Source organism: Salvelinus sp. IW2-2015, unplaced genomic scaffold (genome assembly GCF_002910315.2).
Source record: "Salvelinus sp. IW2-2015 unplaced genomic scaffold, ASM291031v2 Un_scaffold3264, whole genome shotgun sequence".
In the NCBI taxonomy this organism is placed as follows: Eukaryota; Metazoa; Chordata; class Actinopteri; order Salmoniformes; family Salmonidae; genus Salvelinus; species Salvelinus sp. IW2-2015.
The window spans coordinates 15,826-29,866 of NW_019944550.1; the positions used below are offsets into that span (position 1 = coordinate 15,826).

At 43.0% G+C, this 14,041-nt stretch overlaps 1 pseudogene; it reads right to left on the reverse strand.

The window, feature by feature from the left end:
- LOC112075601 (kinesin-like protein KIF1A) overlaps positions 1 to 14,041 on the reverse strand; it is a 56,195-nt pseudogene that overhangs the window by 13,515 nt on the left and 28,639 nt on the right.

The following is a 14,041-nucleotide window of genomic DNA, read 5'->3' on the forward strand; positions in this document are numbered from 1 at the left end:
AAGAGAGAGGAGGAGAAAAGAAGAGAGAGAGGAGAGAGGAGAGGAGAGAGAGAGAGAGAGAGAAGAAAGAGAGAGAGAGAGAGAGAAGAGAGGGTGAGAGAGGCGAAAGAGAGAGAGAGATAGAGAGAGAGGAGAGAGAGAGAGAGAGGGCGAGTGAGAGAGGAAAGAGAGAGAGAGATAGAGAGAGGAGAGAGAGGGAGAGAGGAGAGAGGAGAGAGAGAAGGCGGTGAAGAGGGAAAGAGAGGGAGAAGAGGAGAGAGAGGAAGAGAGACAGACAGAAGACAGAGAGACAGACAGAGAGAGAGAGAGAGAGAGAGAGAGAGAGAGAGAGAGAGAGAGAGAGAGAGAGAGAGAGAGAGAGAGTGAGAGAGGGAAAGAGAGAGAGAGAGATAGAGAGAGAGAGAGGAGAGGAGAGAGGGGCGAAGTGAAGGAGAGGGAAAGAGAGAGAGAGTGAGAGAGGAAAGAGAGAGAGAGAGAGAGAGAGAAGAGAGGGGAGAGAGAGAGAGAGGGGGTGACGAGAGGGCGCAGTGGATGAAGAGGGAAAGAGGGGGAGAGAGAGAGAGAGAGAGAGAGAGAGAGAGAGAGAGAGAGAGAGAGAGAGAAGAGAAGAGAGGGGGAGCAGAGAGAGAGAGAGAGAGAGAGAGAGAGAGCAGAGTTGACCCACCTGATTTGAGGACTGTAGGCTCTGTGACCCTCTCCCGTTGACGTAGGTCTCAGCTCCTCACAGGGCTCCAGGGTGACTGCTACTGGGGAGAAGGGAGACAGACATGAGGGAGATAGACCTTCCGAGACACTACACTGCATCTTAATTATCACCCTTTTCCATGAAGTTTGCGTTTGTGCATGGTCTCTTACCAAATCCTATCCTTGCTTTTAATTTCAAGTAAGATAGTGCTCTTTAAGGAAAATAATAGAGAATTGTGACGTATGGTACAGTATCCACACGAACCATAATAACACACCCAGCCTCTAATCAGTGAGAGAGCAGAGAGAGAGAGAGCAAGAGAGAAGAGAGATCAAGAGAGAGAGAGAGAGAGGAGAGATCAGAGAGAGATCAGAGAGAGACGAGAAGAGAGAGAGGGCAGAGAGATCAGAGAGCAGAGAGATCAGAGAGAGCAGAGAGAGAGAGAGATGCAGAGGAGGAACGACGGGGAGAGGAGAGAGGATTCTCCTGAGAGAAGAAGAAGGGAGGAGGAGAGAAGAGAGATCAGAGAGGACACGAGCAGCAGAGAGAGAGAGGGAGAGAGCAGAGAGCAGAGAGAGCAGAGAGGGAGAGAGAGGGAGAGAGCAGAGAGCAGAGAGAGAGAGAGGGAGAGAGACAGAGAGAGAGAGAGAGAGGGAGAGAGCAGAGAGCAGAGAGAGCAGAGGGCAGAGAGGGAGAGAGCAGAGAGCAGAGAGAGAGAGGGAGAGAGACAGAGAGAGAGAGAGAGAGAGAGAGAGAGAGGGAGAGAGCAGAGAGAGAGAGAGGGAGAGAGCAGAGAGAGAGAGAGGGAGAGAGAGGGAGAGAGCAGAGAGCAGAGAGAGCAGAGGGCAGAGAGAGCAGAGAGAGAGAGAGGGAGGGAGAGAGCAGAACCAAAGCATGCCCAGCAGGGTCCAATATCTCACCTTCTCCAATGGGTCCCGTTGTAGAGGTAAATGTACAGTGTTCATCCTTGATGAAGTGACCACTGAGGACAATGTCCTGTCTGCTGCTGGCGTCCACACGACCAACCCTGGCAAAGAAAGGAGTCAATATTATTGGGTATTGTATACAAAATGTGTGATATTATACATAAAAGATACATAACGTAGTATAAAAGCCATTGTGAAGTCTCATACATTACTCTTATGACATCTCTCTTACTTGGTGACGCCGTCTTTGATGTAGTACAGCAGGCACTCTGACATCAGGGGGTCCTCGTTGAGGTTCACCAGGTGAGGAGTCTACAGCAAGAAGGGTTCATATAGGTTCATATGGGTTCATTTAGGTTCATATGGGTTCTTATAGGTTCATATGGGTTCTTATAGGTTCATATGGGTTAATTTGGGTTCATATGGGTGCACATGGGTGCACATGGGTTCATATGGGTTCATATAGGTTTAAGTGTTCATTTAGGTTCATAAGTGTTCATATGGGTTCATATAGGTTCATAAGTGTTCATTTAGGTTCATATGGGTTCATAAGTGTTCATGTAGGTTCAAATGGGACGTCATTTACCTGTTGTCTCATCTAATGTATCAAATGTGGTCATATCATTTGTTAAACCTACTTTCATATTTTATATATATATATATTTTTACTATCTATACAAACGTATACATCTGAACAACAACTTACAGACGCGCACACAAACAACTATTTTAGGGATATTTTTATTTCACGCTCATGAAACATTTATTATGTTCAGTATTAGTCTTGGTGTGTTTAGACCACTGATCCTTGGTGATGTGGACACCAAGGAACTTGAAACTCTCGACCCGCACCACTAAAGCCCCGTCGATGTTAATGGAGGCCTGTTCGGCCTGCCTTTTCCTGTAGTCCACGATCAGCCCCTTTGTCTTGCTCACATTGAGGGAGAGGTTGTTGTCCTGGAAACCACATCGCCATTTCTCTGACCTCCTCCCTATAGGCTGTCTCATTGGTTGTCACTGTTGTGTCGTCAGCAAACTTAATGATGATGTTGGAGTCGTGTTTGACTCCATGGGTGAACAGGGAGTCATGAGTGAACAGGGAGTACAGGAGGGGACTGAGCACACACCCCTGAGGGGCCCCAGTGTTGAGGATCAGCGTGGCAGATGTGTTGTTGCCTACCCTTACCACCTGGGGGGCGGCCCGTCAGGAAGTCCAGGATCCAGTTGCAGAGGGAGGTGTTAAGTCACAGAGTCCTGAGCTTATTGATGAGCTTTGTGGGCACTATGGTGTTGAACGCTGAGCTGTAGTCAATGAACAGCATTCTCACATAGGTGTTCCTTTTGTCCAGCTGGAAAAGGGCAGTGTGGAGTGCGATTGAGACTGCGTCATCTGTGGATCTGTTGGGGCGGTATGTGAATTGGAGTGGGTCTAGGGTGTCCTTGAGGATACTGTTGATGTGAGCCATGACCAGCCTTTCAAAGCACTTCATGGCTACCGACATGAGTGCCATGGGGCGGTAATCATTTAAGTTACCTTTGCGTCTTTGGGCATAGGGACCATGGTGGTCTGCTTGAAACGTAGATATGACAGACTCAGTCAGGGAGACGTTGAAAATGTCAGTGAAGACACTTGACAGTTGGTCAGCGCATGCTCTGAGTACATGTCCTGGTAATCCATCTGGCCCCGCGGCTTTGTGAATGTTGACCTGTTCAAAGGTCTTGCTCACATCGGCTACCGAGAGCCTTATCACACAGTCATCCAGAACAGCTGGTGATCTCGTGCATGCTTCAGTGTTGCTTCCCTCGAAGCGAGCATAAAATGCATTTAGCTCGTCGTGGGTGATGTTGGCTTTCGCCGACTGGTTGAGCACCGGTACACACTACAAAGTAGGTGCAATTTGTCAGATGTTGCCCTACCGGAGTTACACAGTAATAGCATCACTGCTATTAGCTTCACGACTGACATTTGGACCAGCGATATCAGCCCCATGAGCATGCTGAGTCTGACAGCACAGTGGGTCGTCGAGGATTTCGTACTGAGGATAGTCGTATTGCATGCTCATGAATCTGCTGGTTGTCATACCGCTGCTGCTATTTCAATGGCATTTGAGAACATGTTTAAAACTTGGAAACATGAACAAGCTAGCTAGCTCCATTCAAACAACTGACACGAGAAATAAGCTCATCAACTGATTCTGCACCAGACGTGATACCCTCTGTCATGTCATTGAAACGCCTGCTCAACAAAACTGTCGACACAGACTGTGAACAAGCGATTTGGTGGCATTCTCTCTTTACTGTGTCGCCACCGTGCTCAATGCTATGTACAAGGACTGCAACTTTGATGCAGACAAGAAACAGGGTTTACGTGAAATGTTACATACACAGCTGGACAAGATGGAAACGGACACAGTGACAGTGCGCACCGAGGAAGAGAGGCCACGGACAGACAGAGCAGAAACTTCACTGCTTGACATGTATGATGAAATCCTGGTTGAGAATGAAACGACTGAACAAATGAACCACGAAACAACACAGCAAGTAAGTCAAAGAAATAGATTTGGATTATGTTTTACTGACTCCCAATCACTGCCGGATGTGATACAGCCTGGATTCGAACCAGAGACTGTAGTGATGCCTCTTGCACTGAGATGCAGTGCCTTAGACCGCTGCGTCCATGTGTGTGTGTGTTAACTCTTTAACTGTACTAGAATGCTTAAAAGGCCGCACATTTTTGTATACTGGTTACCGGGATTCGGTATAGTTTTTTTGGGGGTAAAGAAAATATCGGAAATCGGTATCGGCCAAAAATTGCATATTGGTGTATCACTATATCACAGTTTAGCACAGCATATCACAGTTTACCACAGCATATCACAGCATAGCACAGCATATCACAGCATATCACAGCATTTCACAGCATATCACAGCATATCACAGCATATCACAGCATATCACAGCATATCACAGCATATCACATCACATCACAGCTTTACACCATCACTTATTACCCTCAGCACATTTAACTCCCTCCCCTTAAGTATTTAAATCGCTGTGCTAGAAAGGTTCCATGGTGTTATCAAGGAACCTGCCCTGTTGCGGGACATGACTCCAATATTGATCTAGGGTCAGAGGCATTCAAATGTGTTATGCAATATATCTTAATTACAAATTTCAAATATACAATTACAGCATTGTTAGAGGCATTCGATTTAACCCCCTAGAGTCGACTGACGCACCGGTGGGTCAATCTAAGTTACATTTCTTTTTTAATCTGAATGGTTTGACCTACAAAAACTGTTCTCCATTTTGTTCTACAAGTGTCACGGGACCCGTCTGAAGGTAACCGTTACTGGTTTAAAAAAACAAATGGAAGTATGAAGGTAGTTTTATACCCCAAAAAAGGAGATAAATATGTGTAAAAAGAAAAAGCTAAATATTTCCCGAGTTTTTTAAATATTTGCAAGATTTACGACAAACACTTCAAAACATTGTTTCTTCTTATTTGTATTTTTGACTGTCCTTTTTGCCATTTATGAACGTGTCTTTCAATGCGTTTCTAAGGGTTATTTTATCAAATCATTTTTTTGATTTATTTTTTGATACATAAAGGGGTCCTAAAATTTAGAATTTGCTAAATGGTCCATAGTATGACCATCTTAAAACAATTCCATATGTCAGCTTTAGAATGAACTGAATAAAAACACACTCAATCCATAGATCCAGGTCGGAATTGTAAATGAGAACTTGTTCTCAACTTGCCTACCTGGTTAAATAAAGGTGAAATAAATAAAATAAAATCTGGTGCCTGTAGAGAAGCACAGAGGATGTGTCCCAAATTGAACCCAAAATGGAACCTTATTCTCTATATCGTGCACTATGTAGGGATTAGGGTGCCATTGTGGACAGAACCCAGAGACTCCCTCTTTAGATAGGAGACGAGGAGGAGTTTAAAGAAACACAAAGTAGCCAGACACCCCAAGGGATTAACAGCATCTCTGTGTGAGTCATTTATACCCATCAAACAACAGCTGGCGAACTAGGAAAACACAAATGCTATACATGTTCATAAATATAGTGAATGTGTTTGCTTCTCTGTGTTTACATCACTCTGCTGCTTGAAGCTTGAAGCGGAGTGAATACTAACGACTTTGTTTGCTTGGAATAATGAAGTAGATTCAAGGAGAAGAAGACTAAATTAATCAAAATCTGTAATTTAATGAACAAGGAAACAGTTGGTTGATCTCCTCCCCTGCTGTAAAGCTGTACATAACAGTCTGGTTCCAATTAAAGCTAGAGAGACTTATGTATACAGGCTGAGATGGGAGACGGAGGACATATCAGGGAAAGGCACACCCTATCCCAATTCTCTTGGCCTTAGTCCTTCAATGTGCGCAGATCTGAAAGGTCTGGATAGGTATAAAGTATACACATGTCCAACGTTTTAATACGGGCTGTGTTGATACATGCTCTCTTTAATCAAACAGAACGAGGAATCAAGAGAGTTGAAGCAGAAGGATATGTTAAGGTCACAGTCTAGCGAAGCACTCAGAGTAGGAGTAGGAGTCTCCAGACAGAGCAGAGCATCCAGTATGGGAGATTGGACACGTCAGAGGGACCAACCTCATTGGGTGAGAACAGCCCTACTGTGTCAATGAACACAGCCTCGGGCTTTCTGCTCTGCTCTGATGACGAGGGCTTGGAAGTAAATCCACATTAATGCATCAACATAAAAACTATTTTCTTTTCAAGTCTATTTAAACTTGCTCAACCACTGAAAATATGGAGGATATCCAGATCCATAGAGTTAAATAGAGGGAGTACTTCCTATCTTTTCCATTTAACTCTTCTGTGACAGCATGGGAAGCTCCATAGAAGGCTCATTAAAGAACATACAGTTCATTCGGGGAAGTATTCAGACCCTTTCACTTTTACCACATTCTGTTACGTTACAGCCTTATTCTAAAATGGAATAAATAAAAAAAAAGGTCCTCATCAATGTACACACAATACCCCATAATGACATCACAATACCCCATAATGACATCCACAATACCCATAATGACATCACAATACCCCATAAATGACATCACAAATACCCATAATGACATCCCAATACCCCATAATGACATCCCAATACCCCATAATGACATCCCAATACCCCATAATGACATCACAATACCCATAATGACATCACATACCCATAATGACATCACAATACCCCATAATGACATCACAATACCCCATATGACATCACAATACCCCATAATGACATCACAATACCCATAATGACATCACAATACCCATAATGACATCACAGATACCCCATAATGGACATCCCAATACCCCATAATGAAATCACAATACCCATAATGACATCACAACACCCCATAATGAACATCACAATACCCCATAATGACATCAACAATACCCCCAATAATGACACATCACAATACCCCATAATGACATCACAATACCCCCCCTAATGACATCACAATACCCCATAATGACATCACAATACCCCATAATGACATCACAATACCCCATAATGACATCACAATACCCCATAATGACAAAGTGAAAACAGGTTTTTTGACATTTTTGCAAATGTATTAAAAAAAAAATATATAGAAATGCCTTATTTACATAAGTAGTCAGACCTTTTGCTATGAGACCTGAAATTGAGCTCAGGTGTACCCTCTTTCCATTGATCATCCCATGATATGTTTCTACAACTTGATTGGAGTCCACCTGTGGTAAATTCATTTGATTGGACATGATTTAGAAAGGCACACACCTGTCTATATAAGGTCCCACAGTTGACAGCGCATGTCAGAGATAAAAACAGGCCATGAGGTCGAAGGATTTGTCCGTAGAGCTCCAAGACAGGATTGTGTCGAGGCACAGATCTGAGGAAGGGTACCAAAACATTTCTGCAGCATTGAAGGTCCCCAAGAACACAGTGGCCTCCATCATTCTTAAATGGAAGAAGTTAGGAACCACAAAGACMCTTCCTAGAGCTGGCCACCCGGCCAAACTGAGCAAACAGGGGAGAAGGGCCTTTCTCAGGCAGYTGACCAAGAACACAATAGTCATTCTGACAGAGCTCCAGAGTTCCTCTGTGGAGATGGGAGAACCTTCCAGAAGGACAACCATCTCTGCAGCACTCCACCAATCAGGCCTTTATGATAGAGTGGCCAGACAGAAGACACTCCTCAGTAAAAGGCACATGACAGCCCACTTGGAGTTTGCCAAAAGGCACCTAAAGACTCTCAGACCATGAGAAACAAGGTTTGGTCTGATGAAACCAAGATTGAACTCTTTGGCCTGAATGCCAACCATCACGTCTGGAGGAAACCGGTCACCATCCCTATGGTGAAGCATGGTGTTGGCAGCATCATGCTGTGGGGATGTTTTTTAGTGGCAGGGACTGGGAGACTAGTCAGGATCAAGGGAGAGATGAACGGAGCAAAGTACAGAGAGATCCTTGATGAAAACCTGCTCCAGAGCGCTCAGGACCTCAGACTGGGGTGAAGGTTCACCTTCCAACAGAACAATGACCCAAAGCACTGTCGTGGAAAATTGCAAGATTATGTTATAATGCTTGTATTGCATTATAATGGTTGTTTTATAGAATATTCTGTTAACTATTGTGTGTTCTACTGAGGATGGGCCTCTATGAGATAACACTGACAGGAGATTTACGATGTCTTTGGGTGATAAAACCTAAAGAGCATTCCAGAMAACATGAGCTAATGGTTCTGTTCTATGCCGTATCAGGGAGAGACGGTTCCTGTTTGGAGTAGGAGGGCCAGACACTGGTCTTTACAATGAAAACTGTTGACACAGCAGTAACTGTCTGCTATGTTTTATAGATATCTTTCATACAGATCTTAACCTTTGTGAACTGTTCCTAAGATCTGTGGTTCGTCATGTAAGTTGAGAGGGGTGTATCTTGGCTATAAAATATCTTTGTACATTTCTGTTGGTACTTTTCAATGGTTCATTAGAGATAGCGCATCATTGAAAGTCAAAATTGCTATTGCAAAGCTCTTATTATTAAAGATGTAGTTTAAGTATAACTCTGACTGGTGTGTGAAGTTTGTAACTCTCCTCATTTGGTAAAGCAGAAATATGCCACCACAGCACACAGCCAAGACGACGCAGGAGTGGCTTCGGGACAAGTCTCTGAATATCCTTGAGTGGCCCAGTCAGAGCCCGGACTTGAACCCGATCGAACATCTCTGGAGAGACCTGAAAATAGCTGTGCAGCAACTCTCCCCATCCAACCTGACAGAGCTTGAGAGGATCTGCAGAGAAGAATGGGAGAAACTCCCCAAATACAGGTGTGCCAAGCTTGTAGCATCATACCCAAGAAGACTCGAGGCTGTAATCGCTGCCAATGGTGGTTCAACAAAGTACTGAGTAAAGGGTCTGAATACTTATGTAAATGTTATTATTTTTTACACATTTGCTAACATTTCTACAAAACAGTCTTTTCTTTGTCATTATGGGGTATTGTGATGTCATTATGGGGTATTGTGACGTCATTATGGGGTATTGTGATGTCATTATGGGGTAGTGTGACGTCATTATGGGGTATTGTGATGTCATMATGGGGTATTGTGACGTCATTATGGGCTATTGTAATGTCATTATGGGGTATTGTGTGAAGATTGATGAGGGAAAAAAACGATTGAATCCATTTTATAATAAGGCTGTAACGTAACAAAATGTGGAAAAAGTCAAGGGGTCTGAATACTTTCCCAATGCACTGCAGGTACGTACCATTGTTGACTTCTCTCTAGTGCAAAGTATCATTAACCTAACCCTAACCTAACCCTGACCTAACCCTGACCTAACCCTAATCTAACCCTAACCCTGACCTAACACTAACCTAACCCTGACCTAACCTAAAACCTGATTAAGAAGCCTGACCTAAACTAACCCTAACCATAAACCTAACCCTGACCTAACCTAACCTAACCTAACCTAACTAACCGTAGACCTGACCTAACCTAACCTGACCTAACCCTAACCTAACCTGACTAACCTGACCTAACCTGACCTAATCCTGACCTAAACACTGACCTAATCTCAACCAACCCTAACCTAACCTGTTAAATGATGTAGTTAATGTGTTGATGTCTTACCCTAACTAAACCTAACCAACCTAACCTAACCTGTTAAATGATGTCTGTTAATGTGTTGAGGTCTTACCTTCTTGGGGGAGAACACGCCACGGTTCCTAACCTAACCCTAACCTAACCTGTTAATGTGTTTGATGTCTGACCCTAACCTAACCTAACCTAACCCTAACCTAACCTAACCTAACCTAATCCTGTCTTACCTTCTTGGGGAGAAAACGCCCACGGTTCCTCCGTCTTCCTCATAGCCACGCCATCTCAGCCAGCAGGGCCTCTCTGTGGAAGAGAAGGGACAGTTGTACAACGGCCAGGGTTGGGGTCAATTCAAATTCAAATCTGTCAATTCAGGAAGTGATTTGAATTTAAAATGTAAAACTTTCTAAATAAATAGTTTTCTCCTTTTTGGCTTATTGAAAAGTCAATTAAAAGAAAAGCCCTTTTTTCAATTATTGAACTTGTATTTCATTTACTTCCTGAATTAACTGAATTTAATTTGAATTGACCCCAACCCTGTAGCTGGTCTCCTATTCCTTCCATGTTCCTTTGATCGGGAGACTGTATTGGCCTTTCCTTATAATCTATACTGTAAAACTGTATTGGCCTTTTCCTTATAATCTATACTGTAAAACTGTATTGGCCTTTCTTATAATCTATACTGTAAAACTGTATGGCCTTTCTTATAATCTATACTGTAAAACTGTATTGGCCTTTCCTATAATCTATACTGTAAAACTGTATTGGCCTTTCCTTATAACTATACTGTAAAACTGTATGGCCTTTTCCTTATAATCTATACTGTAAAACTGTATGGGCTTTCCCTATACTCTGTACTGTAAAACTGTATGGGCTTTCCTTATAATCTATACTGTAAAACTGTATGGCCTTTCCTTATAATCTATACTGTAAAACTGTATGGGCTTTCCTTATAATATATACTGTAAAACTGTATGGGCTTTCCTTATAATCTATACTGTAAAACTGTATGGGCTTTCCTTATAATCTATACTGTAAAACTGTATTGGCCTTTCCTTATAATATAATACTGTAAAACTGTATGGCCTTTCTTATAATCTATACTGTAAAACTGTATTGGCCTTTCCTTATAATCTATACTGTAAAACTGAATGGGCTTTCCTTATAATATTACTGTAAAACTGTATGGGCTTTCCTTATAAATCTATAACTGTAAATAGAGATGTGGAAGTTACTCACCTTTCCATTCTGATGGCTTCTGTCCTGCGAAGTTTCTCTTCCAGGTCTCATTGAGCTCAGCAATGATCTTCTCCGTTTCCTGATGAAATCCCCCAAAAATATGACAAAAAGTTGTGAACCCTCCAGTGTTCAATACGTGGGACAGACGGTATTAATGTCTGACTGTAATAAATGACTTAATCAATAAATCAATAAATTAATTAATTCATCAATCAATCAAGTGATCAGTTCACCTTGAGTCTCTCGATGGCCTCCTCGCTTCCGGGCTGAACATGATACGGTCGTGGAGGCTGGCGATGGATCCGGCTCGACTGGACAGGGCGGACAGAGAGGGGGAGGGCTCATCCCCGTCGTGGCATTGTTCACTGTGGAGAGATCATCCTTTTGATTGACAGCTTGGCGATTATTGTTATTGTTCTTGAAATCGGATAGGTCTGTCAGGGGAGGGGGCGGGACAGAGGAAACAGGAGGTGGTGGTGGTGGTGGTGGGGGGGGGGGGGGGGTAGGAAGTGGGGATTAGCGCAGGGACAGGGAGGTAAGAGAGACGTGGAGAGAAGCGGACAGAAAAGGACGAGAGGAGAAGGAAAGTAGACAAGAGAAAGAGAAGAAGAAGACATGAAACTAATCTGAAAACAAAGAGAACATTTAACGCGAGGAGAAACACACAAGGAAAAGAAGACAAGAGCAGCACTGTATGCAGAAAGCCATACAAAGAGAAGAAGAACGTAAAAGATACGGCAGTATGGGCATTCAAGTGCAACTGGAGGGGGGGTGGGGGGGGGGGCTAATCATGAAAGAAAAACAATATAACATCAAGGCAAATCCAAAGTATGGCGTCAAGCTTCAAGCAAAGCGTTTATCAGTCAGTAAGGCCATTCAAAATCATCCTCAACTCAACACTGTCATCCATCATTATCAGTCAATAAGGTCATTCAGAATCATCCTCAACTCAACACTGTCATCCACATATTATCAGTCAGTAAGACCATTCAGAATATCCTCAACTCAACACTGTCATCCATCATTATCAGTCAATAGGTCATTCAGAATCATCCTCAACTCAACACTGTCATCCATCATTATCAGTCAGTAGGCCATTCAGAATCATCCTCAACTCAACCTGTCATCCATCATTATCAGTCAATAAGACCATTCAGAATCATCCTCAACTCACCCTGTCATCCATCATTATCAGTCAATAAGACCATTCAGAATCATCCTCAACTCACCCTGTCATCCATCATTATCAGTCAATAAGACCATTCAGAATCATCCTCAACTCAACACTGTCATCCATCATTATCAGTCAGTAAGCGCATTCAGAATCATCCTCAACTCAACCCTGTCATCCATCATTATCAGTCAATAAGGTCATTCAGAATCATCCTCAACTCAACCCTGTCATCCATCATTATCAGTCGCGTAAGGCATTCAGAATCATCCTCACTCAACACTGTCATCCATCATTATGTCAGTAAGGCATTCAGAATCATCCTCAACTCAACACTGTCATCCATCATTATCGGTCAGTAAGGCTATTCAGAATCATCCTCACTCAACACTGTCATCCATCATTATCAGTCAGTAAGGCCATTCAGAACCATCCTCAACTCAACACTGTCATCCATCATTATCAGTCAATAAGGCATTCAGAATCATCCTCAACTCAACCCTGTCATCCATCATTATCGTCAGTAAGGCCATTCAGAATCATCCTCAACTCAACACTGTCATCCATCATTATCAGTCAGTAAGTCCATTCAGAATCATCCTCAACTCAACCGCTTCATCCATCATTATCAGTCAGTAAGGCCATTCAGAATCATCCTCACTCAACACTGTCATCCATCATTATCAGTCAGTAAGGCCATTCAGAATCATCCTCAACTTACCACTGTCATCCATCATGCTATCAGTCAGTAAGGCCATTCAGAATCATCCTCAACTCAACCCTGATGTCCCTTCCTGAAGGCGCTGAGGTTAGTTCCCTATCGCATGGTACTACATGCTTTGACTCTATTCAATCCACAGACCAATAGCAAACACTCTGAAAGGAAATATGATTGTTAGTTTGCATAGCGCGCACATGTTAGCAGAAAGTCCTATTCGGTCCATATCAAACCACCCATTAAGGAAATCTGATATGCATCAAACAGGCATTACCTACGGATGAACCAATCTGCATCCAGGATCCAAAGTACCCATGAAGGAAATATGATATGCACCAAACAGGCATAACCTACGGATTAACCAATCTACATCCAGGATCCAAACTAACCGTTTTTTAAAAATAAATCTAATGATGTAATACCACGGGAAGAGCAAACACACAATTCCGTCTACTTTACCGAGAGGTTTCCTTCCTCACATCAAACTCTCCATCAATGAAATCTAATGATGAAATACCATGGGAGGAACCATAGAAGATCATCTAGACTGGAGTGCTGTGGGTGCACCTAGACACTACTACTTTGGATATCATATGTCGTCTAAAAGCTAGTGAGGTTCACTAACATGCTCTGAAAGCTACTGTAAAAAAAAAATAAAAAAAACGATCGTTGGTAAATCCATCACAGGATCAGGGAAATACAAACGGAGGCCGACCAAAACGGATAACAAAATAGAACAAGGACTGACTGTAATGTGCTGTACAGTATATTGAGGTTGTGATTCTTTGTTAATCATGGGAAGAGCCCACATCAAGACCATCTACTGTACTGATAGGGATGTGGTTTCCTTCCTGGTCTCTCTCCACAGTACTATACTTCAGAGAGGGGGATGTGGTTTCCTTCCTGGTCTCTATCCACAGTACTATACTTCAGAGAGGGGATGTGGTTTCCTTCCTGGTCTCTCCACAGTACTATACCTCAGAGAGGGGATGTGGTTTCCTTCCTGGTCTCTCCACAGTACTATACTTCAGAGAGGGGATGTGGTTTCCTTCCTGGTCTCTCCACAGTACTATACTTCAGAGTGAGGGGATGTGGTTTCCTTCCTGGTCTCTCCACAGTACTATACTTCAAAGAGGGGGAAGTGGTTTCCTTCCTGGTCTCTCCACAGTACTATACTTCAGA